We start from the raw sequence: 15,128 nt of genomic DNA, 5'->3' as shown, positions 1-15,128 counted from the left end.
TATATTGAAAGGACTTTTTATGTCACCAACAGAGTAATAATACATATCTGAGACATAAACATGTGACAAAGTGTTGTTTTCTACTGATTTTGTACACATTTAAGTGGTTGGGGTCAAATTGACCCCAAGGATCACGGATGTTCCAAAATTTGAGGGTAACAGGAGGGTTAAATACTCGTTATACTCATTATACATCGTAGTGTGCACTAAGAACAGACGTCACCCAGAACCCTGGTGATGACACCCCTTCACAGTGTTTCCCACTATAGTGCCATATTGGAACTCTGCCTTTCCCCATGATGCAATTCACACAGTCAGGTGTCCCTCATCTCCCACCGTACTTCCTCCATCCAGCATGTTCCACATGCAGTAAACATGGGTGCATTCCAATATGTGAGCTTGCATCCTCCACTTGTGCTTGTGGCCTCATGCCAGGAAGTAATATGTCGTGATGACATCACTGACAAAAGCATTATAGGTCAGTATCTCGCAAAAACTCAATTGTAAAGTCATTTTCTCATTTGAAAACTGGATGGTGAATGAAGAATTTCCAAGTTTCTAAAAAATTGTTGTGGCTAGGCTGACAGTGGGGAAACTTAATTGTTTTCTCCACGGAGGCGGGGCATCAGCAAAACGTGAGGCCACAAGCACAAGTGATGAGGTCACATAATGTTTTGTTTGCTCCCATAGACTTGCTTTGCTATGTTTAATTTGGCTACACTGTCAAACAAGGCAATGCAAAAAATCCTATGTATTCTCATATTTTTCTGGGACTTAACATTTCTTGAAATGAGTTGGACTGTTCCTTTAAGGAATTTGTTTAACTCCTAGTGATGCCCCCTATGATCCGCTCTACTTGAGGCAGGGTACTTTGTAAGAATATTTGTAATCAGAGGTCTCTTATATGGGTAAGCGGTTAGGGCGTCAGACTTGTAGCCCAAAGGTTGCCGATTCGACTCCCTACCCGCCAGGTTGGTGGGAGGAGTAATCAACCAGTGCTCTCGCCCCAGGTAGCAAGAACAGTCGGCCCGATCTTGGCAGAATGTCGACACTGTCGGCTGAGTGTCGGCTCGGCTGGAACACTGGTTACCGTGACTCAGCCAACACTTCATAGAACACTGAAAATAACTGTCACTTCATGCAGTAACTGAGCCAACACTCTGCCGACACTGAAAACAACTGTCAGTCTCATGCAGTAACTGAGCCAACACTGAGCCGACACTGTAGGCATACGGTAATAGGGCCATTATTGGGCCGCGGACAAAGCCAGAATTGGGCCGACTGTCAGGACTCGCGAAAAAAGGATCGGTCCAACAATGGGCCAGATAAACTTTGCTACCTGGGATCCTCTATCCCCCCCATGACTGAGGTACCCTGAGCATGGTACCGTCGCACCACACTGCTCCATAGGGGCGCCATTGAGGGCTGCCCCCTTGCACGGGTGAGGCATAAATGCAATTTTGTTGTGCGCAGAGTGCTGTGGAGTGCTGTGTCACAACAATGACAATGGGAGTTTCCCAATGGGCTTTCACTTTCACTTCTTAACAGTATGCTCTCCCATTAGGGCTCTATGTAGGGCCCCCTGCATTGCTGGAAGTTGTGGTCCTTAGAAGGGGCCTTCATAATGGGCCCTCTGAAAACATTTCTTTTTTTTTTTTTTTTAAATATTTTTTTAGGGGCTTTTATGCCTTTATTTGACAGGACAGTCGAAGGTGGTGTCAGGAAGTGAATGGGACAGAGAGACAGGGGAGGATCGGGAAATGACCCCGGCCGGACTCGAACCGGGGTCCCCGGGGTTGGGCATGCAAGCCCAAATGTGGGGGGCTTAGCGCGCTACGCCACAGCGCCCCCCTCTGAAAACATTTCTCCCTACTTTGTTGAACCCCTAGTTGGAAAACGTTATAGGGCTATGCTAGCACTGCAGCAGGGCCAGCCCAGGGGCCCTCTGATTGCAAATGGGGTGCAATAGTGCATGCTACAGTGAGTCCAATATGTATTTGATCCCTTGCTGATTTTGCCGGTTTGCCCACTAATAAAGACATGATCAGTCTATAAATTTATGATAATGTGTATTCAAACATGGAGAGACAGTATATCAAAAAGAATTTCCGGAAAATAACTTAAAATAATATATTTTAATTTATTTGTATTTAATTTAGGCAAATAAGTATTTGACCCCTCTAGCTAAAGAAGATAAAGTGCTTTGTGGCAAAGCCCTAGTTGTCTAGCACTGAGGTCAGATGCTTCTTTTAGTTGATGACAATGTTTGTGCATATAGTAGAACATATTTTTGCCCATTTTTCTTTGCATATTATCTCTAAAACATTAACAGTTTGTGGTCTGTAGCTTGGCAAATGGGAGGTCAGTTCTTTCCATAGAATTACTATAGGGTTAATATTTGGAGACTGTAGGCCACTCCATGACTTTAATATGCTTCTTATTGAGCCACTCCTTCGTTGCTTTGACTGTATGTTGTGTATTATTGTCATGTTGGGAGATCCAAAAATGGCCCACCCTTCAGTGTAGTGGTGGAGGGAAGGAAGTTTGCACTCAGGATTGCACATTACATCTCTCCCTCCATCCATTCATTGACGATGTGAAGTTGCCATGTGCCTTGGCCAGACAAACACCCTCAAACCATAATGATACCACTTTCATGCATGATGGTGAGGAGGGTGTTCTTGGGATCATAGACAGCAGTACTCTTTCTCAAAACACATTGAATTGTGTTAATGCCAAACAGCTTGATTTTGGTTTCATCTGACTACAGCACCTCCTTATCATATCTTAAACCAGTCTGATGTCCGTTGGCGAACCTCAGGTGGGACCGCACAGGTTCCTTCTGAAGTAGAGGTACCATGTGTGCACTACAGGATTTTAAACCTCTGTGGCATTAAGTGCTACCAGTAGTTTTCTCAGTGATTTTGGTCCCAGAAGCTTTGATAGCATTGCCTAGTTCATCCCGTACAGGTCTAGGGTGCTTTCTTTCTGTTCTCATGATTATCAAATCCCTACAAAAGGTCAAATCTTGTATAGAGCCCCAGACAGGCTGATGGATAGTCAGTTTGTATTCCTCACATTTTGGAAGAAATGCATCAACAACTGGGTTATTGATACCCAGTCTCTTTCTTGTGGCTTTGCAGCCCATTTAATCTTTGTTCAGGTCTAAAATCTTGTCCCTGATATCATTTGACCGCTCTTTGGTCTTTCCCATGCTGGTGAGGTTGGAGTGTGACTGATTCACTCATACTATGGACTGATTCTGCTGATTCAATGGGTCTTTTATGCATGTTAGTATGTACAGGTGTCTTTTATTCAGATGACAAGTTGATCGGAAGTGCCCATCTGGTCTGTGGGCCCGGAACTGTAATCAGTTGGCAGGGGATCAAATACTTATTTTGCTCGATGAAATGGAAATAAATTAATATATATTCTCTTAAGTTAATTTCTGGATTTTCTTTTTGATATTCTGTCTCTCCATATTAGAATACATATTATCATAACATTTATTGACTGATCATGTCTTTGTTAGTAGGCAAACCAACAAAATCAGCAAGGGATCAAATACATATTGGACTCACTGTATGTTTTTTTAACTGAGGGGGTACTTGGCAGGATTATGAGGTCAATTAATGGGGACGTTTGTCCAAAAAGTGGTAGTTTATGTGTGCAACAGAAGTGCTTGGATGTGGATGTCTAGTTGTTCTACATCACATGGTTAATCTAAGGAAGGTGTCACCAACGTGGTCCACGCGGGGACATTGATGACTACATTGATGTAGTCATTGATGACTACAATATTTTAGTCACAGTTGATGTTTTTCTTAATTTTAATATGAGATTATTTCTTTATAACCTATAAGCAAATTACCATCAAATTACAGTATATTGTGATTTGGGAATGATGTCAAGACATCAATAGACGATTTTGAACAAACAAGTAGCCCTCGGGTCGCCCTCAGTAGCCCTCGAGTAGCCCTCGAGTAGCCTTTGGTAGCCCTCAGACCCAGAAAGGTTGGGGACCCCTGATCTAGGGAGACTCCTCATCCATCTGAGGGCCTCTCCCCATCTGAGTTGCTGTATGGAGGGAGGGTGAGGGCTCCATTGGGGTTTCTTAAGGAGGTCTTAGAGGGCGATTGGCAAGAGAAGAGAGCGAATGTATAATTTACTGAAACGAAGAGCCAGAGTTCAGCTGCCAATACAGTTTGTACAAGTAAACATAAGTGGCACAAGCTAAGTGGGACAAATGGGACAACTAGGCCTACAGCATGTACAGTACGTTCCTCGGCCTGCTAACCACTGTGGTGTAGCATGATAAGGTCAACGGCACAGTGGTAAAGTGATATACTTGAAACAGCCTGGGGTGGGTTAGGAAAAGTGTTATTTATTGTCCGAACTGCACTGTGGACAAAGTTTGGTCTTTGAGCACCATTAAAAGCTATACAAAACAGATGTATTGTTTTTCTTATTAGTAGTGGTAGTGGTAGTAGTATTAGTATTAGTATTAGTATTATATAGGCCCAAGACTTTCAATGACCATTCCAAGGTGTACATCTACAGTGTAGTGAGTGAAAGGGATTGTTTATGATTTTCCTGGTGCTATATTTGTAGTTACTATGCACTAAGAGCAGACTCACAGCCCTGGTGATGACACCCCTTCACAGTGTTTCCCAATAGTGCCATATTGGAACTCTGCCTTCCCCCATGATGCACTTCACACACTCAGGTGTCCCTCATCTGAGCCCTATCTCTGTCATTTCGTGGCCATTTTTCGTGGTTGGGCAACGAAAGGGCGTCGAATTAGTGAGTCCCGAGTGCATCAGCAGTGTTCTGTCAGCACCCCCTCCCCGCCCCTGCAGACGCTTGGATAACCATAGTAGCAGTCGGGCAATTCAAATGAATAGGCAGCGTTTCGTTGCCCAACCACGAAAAACGGGCAATAACGTGAATGCACCACGAAAATGAAAGTTTTTTTTTCGTGAATATTTCACGAAATGGGACTCACTAATTTGACGCCCTTTCGGTACTTCGCCTTATGTCATACGACCCTAAACCTAAACCTAACCCTAACCTTAACCCTACTTAACCGTAAACCTAACCCTAACACTAAATTGCTTGTTTGAAATATTTGATTACCATGTGACGGTACCGAAAGGGCGTCAAACTAGTGGATCGCTAGGCAGCAGTCGGGCAATTCAAATGAATAGGCAGCGTTTCGTTGCCCAACCACGAAAAACGGGCAATAACGTGAATGCACCACGAAAATTAAAGTTATTTTTTTCGTGATACGGTTGCTCACAGAGAAATAGATCACTGCACACACAGACATCATATATGAATACTAGATACGTCATCGCGTATTTCAAGCACGTCCGCACAGGGCTAACATTCTCGAAACCTTCGTTGCTAACTAAGGTAGAAACTAACGACCCAGCTGCGACAAAACTGTTTCTGGAACACTTCGTTCGGACTTACAAAGTACCAATGTTTACAAGTAATGTAGTTAGTCGTTCGTCCGATGTTGGTGCGAACGACTCAAATGTTCCTGCAAAACGAAGTAGGGGCTGTTCGTTAGTACTACTGTCGGAATTGGAACGAATAGCACGGTTAGCTAGTTCACCTTTGTTTTGGGAAGCACGTCACTCTTGCTCGTGGTTTGGGGCGGGTTCAGGCAGAGTTCAAGCAACATCGATCGATTACTGCCACCAGGTGCACAAGCCTCCGACCCACACTACACCAAATGTCTAGTCATGTTACGAACAGGGCTGAAAAAAAACCCACCAACACAATATTCAAACAGGGGACAAAAATATTGTCCAAATATAGTAGGAAATTATATGTTTCACTGCTTCACGAGCTCCGGTCAATCAAAGCTGCCCCCAAAAAAAGAACCGTTTGATTACCATCGGGATTTGAACCCACACCAAAAGCAGCATCTCGCATGAATGTAGAATATTTAATTGCTCACATATCTCCACACATAACAAAGCCAATAGCACATTTTTATTAAACTCTAACAAGCATAGGCTACATGGAAATACATGTAGCCTATAAGTTGCCATTGCGAAATGCGCTGTTCACTATTTTTAAAAGGCACCAGTGTGCAGAGATCCTTCTTGTAGGCCTATTCCTTGCATTGTAGGCTATGCCTTAGTCCACAAGAACTCCAAACTACATCGAAGGCTACAACAAGTTAAAAAAATGGACATTATGCAACTGCCCTAGTATGTTGAAATAGTGCGTAATGGGAAGGCACTCGGAAAGGCGAGCGTGATGACAAGAATAGGACACTTCTTCGCGTTACTAGGTCTTATAGTATTCATATTCTTCTTTTCATTTCAATTCTACTATTGTAATACAAGTCTGTCACAAGTAGCCGGCAAATGTTGTTTCAGCAGTGAGCACACTCCAAATAGCGCCATGGCCCATGGCGCACGAAGTGCAGTGCAGTCAGGGGGATCAGAAAACAACACAGCGCATCGTGTCATTCTTTCTCTATCTGTGTGAATTGGGCCATCGTTTTGTGTTTTTGTAAAATGCAGGTGAAAAGCAATTTGACTTGGCCTTAATGTGACTGCGTGCGTGGCTACGAGGCAAAGACTCTCGGATGCCAGAGCTCCACAAGCGCGCCCAACAGCACGTGTGGATCGGCCACTTTACGCACACACACAGAGGTTGGATAAACAGTTGCGCAGAGGAATAGGCACCTGCGTTTAATGTAGGCCTATCTTACTGAGGGAATCGAAATCTTGTCACACTGAAAATGCCTTCGCGCTTACCATTCACCGCCCATTGCTCTTCATCGATGGTGATGTGTAGACCGACATTTGGTTATGGCATTTAATGGGGTGGATTTTGGGGATATGATTGTGTTAACAGGTCTTTTCCGACGTTGAAGGACTTTGAATGTGCCATGTTTACAGACATTAACGGCCCCTTCCATAGGTCCCTTCCTGCGGGTCTTTATGTACAACGGCAATAATGGCAGTTCCACCCGCTTACGTTGCGCGTAAAGACGCGTGCAGACTGGAAAATTAAAGAAACATTCTGATATGTTTTATTAATTCTCAAGCGTAATTTCAGTTATCATTTCAAGCAGCATTGAACTGCAATCTGCCTGGCCATGACCTGTTGAAAGTGTTGCGTTGCCCATGAGCGTGAGAATGACTTCGCTTGCCGTTCTGGAAAAAAGATGTGATGGGTGGTTATTATATTCACCGGGGATTGAACTCACGCCTCCGATAAGGAAACGGCAAACGTGTATGAAATTCTAACATTCTAACCACTCACCCACCAACCGTGCTTCCATATTAGTGGTAGGCTATAGCATACAATATTAAACATTATATGCAAAACCTACAAATAATACATGGTGGATTGTAATGTCGCATTTGGTAATTGCAGTTGAAGAGGGGTGAAGTCAGGGACATGATTGTGTTGACAAAGATTTGTGGACTTTGATAGATGTATAGCCTGAATTTGACAGGCACTGTGTGGTACAGCGTCACTGCTTTGCGACAAATGCACCCGAGCTGAGGCGAGACACTCCGAGCATTTCCGACAACTTCATCGTGCGTCTGAACTTACTTGGTTGGAATTTCATCGGACTTACTTCGTACCTACATCGGACTTTGTTGGTTTGAGGCTTTCGAGAAATCATCGTTGTTGGTTAGCTGTTGTGTCGGACTTCGTTCGTACTTACTTGGTCCGAAGGCTAATTTTGGTCGGATTCGAGAAATCCACCCCTGGTCGGCCATATTAGCGCAGCCTAAACTCTCCACAGACCCTCCGTTACACCTGAAGTAAACTGAAGAGTTGAAACGTTGGGATACTTAAAATGTATACTGTTGCTTCGCTGAAATATTGACAGGTGTTTATAAATGGTAGGGCTCCTTAAAACTTAAGTGTAGACTGGGGTAAAACGCCCAGGAGAGTAATAGGCCTATGCTTCCCACTTAACCTATTTGTACAAAAAATTAGATAGACCTACAGCTAATACACATTTTAAACATTGCTGTGAATTATGTTGACGGCATGGATATATTCATTGCATCAAATTATAGACGACAGAGATGACGTACTGGAAGAGAGATGTAGCCTACAGCGCAACAAGTTAATTCTATCTGGATGGCTTTAGCGTCACGACTCATTTTGAACACAAGGTGGAGCTGTCGAAACCAAAGTAGAATGTAGACTACAAGTGAACGTTTATTTGTTATTTTACTGAAAATATAAAAGATTACTTTGTGCATTTGTTTATGGGATCTATTTAATTACCTGAATAAGCCTACTGAATTATATTATACACGATTTTAGACCTATGAACATTATAATATAATGTAATATAATATCATAATAATGTGAATATGCATCACTATGCAGTATCAATATATACTTTCGTTTGGAATTTGTTATACTGTATAAAAAACCAACCCTTTAAAAAATCGAAATCAATTTGAGGGAATTATGGCCATCTGAAGAGTACGGTATACAACACCAAAAACTCACTGCAACTGGTTGAGCCAGCAGGCTGCGCTAACATGGCTGCCATGCACGGACGTTCGACTTGCATGACGGGAACGCGGACGACGCATCTAGTATTCATATATGATGTCTGTGACTGCACAGCTCAGCTCAACACATGTCTGCTATAAGCTCACCCATTTGCAAAAGCTAAAAAGAGCAATCAGAGATGAAAACCGGTCATGGAAAACCTGGAAAAGTTATGGAATTTAAAAATTCAAATTTCCAGGCCTGGAAAAGTTATGGAAAACGTATTTTTGGTCAAGAGTTTTGGAAAAGTCATGGATAGAGAATATTGCACTACTACGACCCTAAATACTGTGACACGCAAACAGGAAGTTATGGTCAACTCACTCACGATATACCTGATGCGTCCAGGAATGTTCATGACCTGTTTAGTTATTGTCATTTCACTGCTGCTCGACATTAAAGCAAGTGAACAAATGGAATGTTGTTCTTATTTAATGGAAATATATCTAGTGTTTCATCACAGGGTTCGTACGGTCATGGAAACCTGGAAAAGTTATGGAATTTAAAAATTCAAATTTCCAGGCCTGGAAAAGTTGTGGAAAACGTTTTTTTGGTCAAAAGTTTTGGAAATGTCATGGAAATCTATCTAGTGTTTCATCAATTATCTTTATGAACTTGATGCCACGCCGTAATAAAATGTAAATAGCCATGAGTTCTGGTGAAAATATTGTCTTGCAGTTTGCGCATGCATAACCCTTTGTTGCCAAATTGAGTGTTTTTCAAATAAGGCAGGTTGTAGTGGCTCCACGCGGTTCTCATGCATTTTTGGTGCTGGAAATCAGTCACATCTGGCAACCTTACTCCTCATTACGCACAAGCTAGATGTATGCGAGGCGTGGTGAGAGCTGAGTTCTATTGAACTTGTTGATAGTCATGGGAAAATACCATATTCATAAATGCAAATGGGGAGGAAGAAACCCATCCTTTGTTTGTTTCAAGAAAGAGCTGAAATTTTATTTTAACTCCCGACTTTAGCTCGACATTAAAGCAAGTGAACAAATGGAATGTTGTTCTTATTTATAACTAAACAAGTGGACATATCAATCGGAGTTCGTCAACGACGGAAAGAAAAGTAAACAGACGTGAGTGGACGAATGCATCAAAGAGTAGCCCACCGCTACACAACTGTATGAATGCCTCGAAAGCAAAGAGGATAAAGTTTAAACCCGCTAGACCAAGGATGAGTGCCCGTTGCCCTATCGAGAGCTGTGACTATGTGGCCACACACGCAGAGGCAGCAGTAATCGCAGCGATGCTGAACATCCACGCGACCACACACACTGCAGCCCACCGAGAGCCACACACTAACCCGAAGGCAGAGAAACTCAGGCGGCCATCCATCGCATTGGCGGGAACGGCCGAAACATGGTCATACTTCCTAACCCGCTGGGGCGAATACAAGAGGGGCACTAAATTGGTCGGGTCCGATGTTGTCACTCAGCTACTGGAGTGCTGCGAGGAAGACCTGAGAAAAGACCTCACCCGCGCAGCAGGCAGAAGCCTTGTGGACAGCGATGAAAAAGATGTTCTCTCAGCTATGAAGGCACTTGCAGTCCGCGCAGAAAACACAATGGTAGCGCGAGTGGCCCTATCCAACATGCGACAGGGACATGAAGAACCCATCCGGTCGTTCCATGCTCGTCTGAAGGGCCAAGCAGACACATGCAAGTATGAAATGAAATGCATTAAAGAGGACTGTGGTCAAATAAATGACTTTACAGAGGAAATATTACGGGATGTAATTGCCCGTGGCATAGCAGACCAAGAGATACAAATGGACTTACTTGGTGAAAAAAATCAAAATATGCCATTAAAGGACATGATAGAATACATTGAGGCAAAGGAGTCAGGGAAGCGATCAGCCTCACGCCTGCTCAACCCCCAAAGCACAGACTCGATCAGCAGCTCGTACCGTCGGGAGAAACGGCAGGACGCCCGCGCTAAAGGGAGCCCTAAGGCAGAAAAATCGAAGGTGAAGCCTGAGGGGGCCTGCATCTACTGTGGTGAAACGGGCCACGGCAAGACGCCGCAGTGGCGTGCCCGCCGTGCCGAATGTCCCGCATATGGCAAAACATGCCGGAAATGCAGCCGCCGAAACCACCTCGATAAAGTCTGCCTGGGGGGCCGCTCACCTACACCCCCGCCGGATGAGACTGGTGGAGTGTGCAACGAACAGCAGGCTGCAGCACACGTCGAACTTTGCACACTCACCACAGACAGCGCCAACAACAAGGTATGCACACTGCCCTTGGCCCACCATCTGTACGACGACATGTGCGACAAGTGGACGAGACGCCCGTCTAGCCCTCAGCCATATGTCCGCCTCACCCTCACCATCGAGCGTGAAGACTACAAGGCACTGGGCCTCGATCTTCGGAGACGCACCCGTGCTGTGAGCCTACCCGCTATGGCTGACACGGGTTGCCAGAGCTGTCTGATTGGAGTCAAGGGGTGCATCCCAATATGTGACCTTGCCTCCTCCACTTGCCTCCTCCACTTGCTTCTCGTCATGATGACATCACTGACAACAGCATTATATTTCAATATCTTGCAAAAGCTCAATTGTAAAGTCTTTTTCTCATTTGCAATTGGGATGGTGAATGAAAAACGGTCCCTCAAAAGTTGTTGTGGTGAGGCTGACAGCTGGGAAACTTTATCGTTTTCTCCACGGAGGAGGGGCCAGGAGGCGGGACGAGGAGACAAGCACAAGTGGAGGAGGCAAGGACACATATTGGGATGCACCCACAGTCGCCCAGCAGTTGGGCCTGAGCACAGACGACCTCATCCCTGTGTCCATGACCATGAGAGCCGCAAACAACGAGGGCATACGCATCCTTGGGGCCGCCATCGTCAGGTTCACCGGCAGCAGCAGCGATGCCCGGAGGCTGGAGACGCGCCAGATCGCATACGTCACCGACTCCTCAGACCGCATCTTCCTCTCTCGCGCGGCCTGCGTGGACCTGGGCATGATCTCAGAAAAATTTCCAACACTCGGGGAGGTCAACCTGGCGACCTCAGAGCCGTGTGACTGCCCACGGCGTGCGGAACCCCCGGCTAAGCCGACCACGCTCCCCATGCCGGCCACGGAGGCGAACAGGGAAGCCTTGCAGAGACATCTCCTGGCTCTATACGCTCAGAGCACTTTCAACACATGCCCTCACCAACCCCTACCACGAATGTCCGGTCCACCGCTTCGCCTCATGCTCGACGACGACGCGACACCAGTGGCCCACCACACCCCTATCCCGGTGGCCTTACACTGGCAGAGTGAGGTGAAAGCCGGCCTCGACCAAGATGTTCGCCTCGGGGTGCTGGAAGAGGTGCCTGTTGGTACCCCTGTGACATGGTGCCACCGCATGGTGATCTGTGCGAAAAAGAACGGCAAGCCTCGGCGCACAGTTGACTTCCAGGCCCTGAACAAGCACGCTGTTCGTGAGACCCACCACACACAGTCTCCCTTCCACCAGGCGAGACAAGTGCCCAGCGGGATGTACAAGACTGTGTTCGACGCCTGGAATGGCTACCACAGCGTCCCGCTGCACGAGGACGACCGGCACAAGACGACGTTCATCACCCCATGGGGGAGGTACCGGTACCTCTCCGCGCCGCAGGGGTACATAGCGTCGGGGGACGGCTACTCACGGCGCTATGACGAAGTGGTCGTGGACATTGGCAACAAGACCAAGTGCGTGGACGACACTCTGCTATGGGCTGACTCTATCGAAAAAGCCTACTTCCAGGCCATACAATGGCTCGACGTCTGCGGCAGAAACGGCATCGTCCTCAACCCTGAGAAATTCACCTTCGCCTCACCCACAGTGGACTTCGCTGGCTTCACTATTACCATGACTGATGTGCGGCCATGCAGTCGTTACCTGGAGGCAATTAGAGACTTTCCCCGGCCACGAAACGTCACCGATGTCAGGTCCTGGTTCGGGCTAGTCAACCAGGTGGCCTATGCCTTCAGTATGGCCGAGCGCATGCAGCCGTTCCGGAAGCTCCTACAGAACGGCGTGCGCTTCGAGTGGTCCCCGGAGCTGGAGGAGGTCTTCCGTGAATCCAAGATGACGATCGTCTGGTGGATCGAGCAAGGCGTCCGCATCTTCGACAAATCCAAGCCCACATACCTCGCCACGGACTGGTCGAAGGACGGGGTCGGCTTCTGGCTGTTTCAAAAGCACTGTCCGTGCCTGCCAGTCAAACCCTTCTGCTGCACCGATGGCTGGAAGGTGACCCTAGTCGGCAGCAGGTTCACCCACGCGGCTGAGTCCAGATACGCACCCGTAGAGGGCGAGGCACTTGCGGTCGCCGACGCCCTGGACAAGGCGCGCTACTTCGTGCTGGGCTGCAGGGACCTCATCGTAGCCGTGGACCACAAGCCCCTGCTTAAACTCCTTGGAGACAGGGCGCTGGACGACATACCCAACCCCCGCCTCAGGAACCTCAAGGAGAAGACCCTGCGCTACCGCATTCGCATGATTCACGTACCTGGCATGAAGAACAGGGCCTCTGACGCCATGTCACGCAGACCAGTCGGAACTCGACACCCATCGCCCATGATCCTCCCGGACGACAGCGTCGCCATGGTGAGCCACCTCTCACCCAGCTCACACACTGACATCCTGTCTCTCATACGGCGATCGGAGCCTGTGGACGACGACGAGGGTGACGTCAATGACGACGAGGGTGGCAACCTGACCTGGTGCGCAGCGGGGCTCGAGTCACTACAGTCTGTGACGTGGGACCGCGTCAGAGAGGCCACCAGCAGTGATGACGACATGCGCGCGCTGGAGGAGATGGCGGTGGACGGCTTCCCAGAGTCCAGGACGGTGATGCCAGCAACGATCCGTGACTTCTACTAGTACCGCGAGGACATCACGTCGGCTGACGGGGTGGTTCTGTACGGAGACAGGGTGATCATACCACCCTCCCTCCGCGGCGAAGTGCTGCGTGCCCTACACGCCGCCCACCAGGGCGTCTCCATGATGACAGCCCGCGCGGAGTCGTCTGTGTTTTGGCCAGGCATGTCAGCCGACATACTGGCCACTCGGCGCGACTGTGAACATTGTGACCGTATGGCACCCTCTCAGCCTGCAGCGCCCCCGATCCCCCCTGTCATGCCTGTTTACCCATTCCAGGCTGTATGCGCTGACTTTTTCATGCACAGAGGGGTTCACTACCTCGTGATAGTGGACCGTTACTCCAACTGGCCGATCATCACCAAGTCTACGGGTGGCGCCACGGACCTCATATGCCACTTGCGCCGGGCCTTCGCCACCTACGGGACACCTGAGGAACTGGCATCTGATGGGGGGCCTGAGTTCACATCAGCGGACACCAGGTCTTTCCTGCACAGATGGGGCGTGCACCACCGCCTCTCTTCCGTGGCCTTCCCCCACAGCAACTGCCGTGCTGAGATCGGCGTTAAGACTATGAAGCGTCTCATTACGGACAACACGGGCCCGAAGGGGGAACTAGACACTGACTCTGTGCAAAGGGCGATTCTACACTATCGCAACACGCCCGACCCTGACACGAAGATCTCTCCTGCAATGTGTCTCTTTGGACGGCCTATACGGGACTTCATCCCTATCCCCCCCGGCAAGTACAGGCCCCATGCCACATGGCGTGAGACTCTGACGGCGAGAGAGGAGGCCCTCCGCAAACGCCACATCCGCACGGCTGAAAATTGGGCCGAGCACACCAAACGCCTTCCACCGCTGAAAGTGGGGGACTTCGTCCGTATGCAGAACCAGACAGGTCTTCACCCCAACAAGTGGGACAGGACGGGCCGCGTTGTTGAGGTACGCCAACATGATCAGTACGTAGTCAAGACTGATGGGTCAGGCAGAGTCTCTCTTCGTAACCGGAGGTTCCTGCGGCGGTTCCTCCCCGTCCACAATGACCGGATCCTCCCCCGGTCTATCCACGATGATCTGGCACCCCGTACTGCCACTCCAGCTCCCGTCGCCGTGCCGTTGCTGCCCGCCCCCCTGGGTAGCCCTGCGACGACGCCTGGTCCCTCCTTGCCATCAGGGGCTGCCTTGTCTCCTCCACCGCCTACTGGGACCCCTTCCCGGCAGCTTGGACTGCCTTCACCCCATGCGCCTGCGCCTTACGCCTGTGATGGCCCCTGTGCGTCGCCGCTGACCCCAGCGACCCCTGCGGTCCTTCGGCCCCTGCAGTCGCAGCCCAACACGTCACCAGCATCGGGCCTACGCCGGTCTGCCAGGACGCCTGGCGTACCTGCCTGGCACAAGGACTTCATTATGGATTGACCTTTTAATGTGTTAATCTAATGTATTGATGTTCTCATACCTCATTTTTATGTTTCACTTGATGTTTGCTGCTGTTATTGCACTTTTATTGAATTCTTGTTACTTAGCCTTTTTTATAGGTGTCAAAGGCTCGGGGGGAGATAGAGAATATTGCACTACTACGACCCTAAATACTGTGACACGCAAACAGGAAGTTATGGTCAACTCACTCACGATATACCTGATGCGTCCAGGAATGTTCATGACCTGTTTAGTTATTGTCATTTCACTGCTGCTCGACATTAAAGCAAGTGAACA

This window comes from Engraulis encrasicolus, chromosome 21 (assembly GCF_034702125.1).
Source record: "Engraulis encrasicolus isolate BLACKSEA-1 chromosome 21, IST_EnEncr_1.0, whole genome shotgun sequence".
NCBI lineage: Eukaryota > Metazoa > Chordata > Actinopteri > Clupeiformes > Engraulidae > Engraulis > Engraulis encrasicolus.
This window is presented reverse-complemented; position numbering follows the sequence as displayed.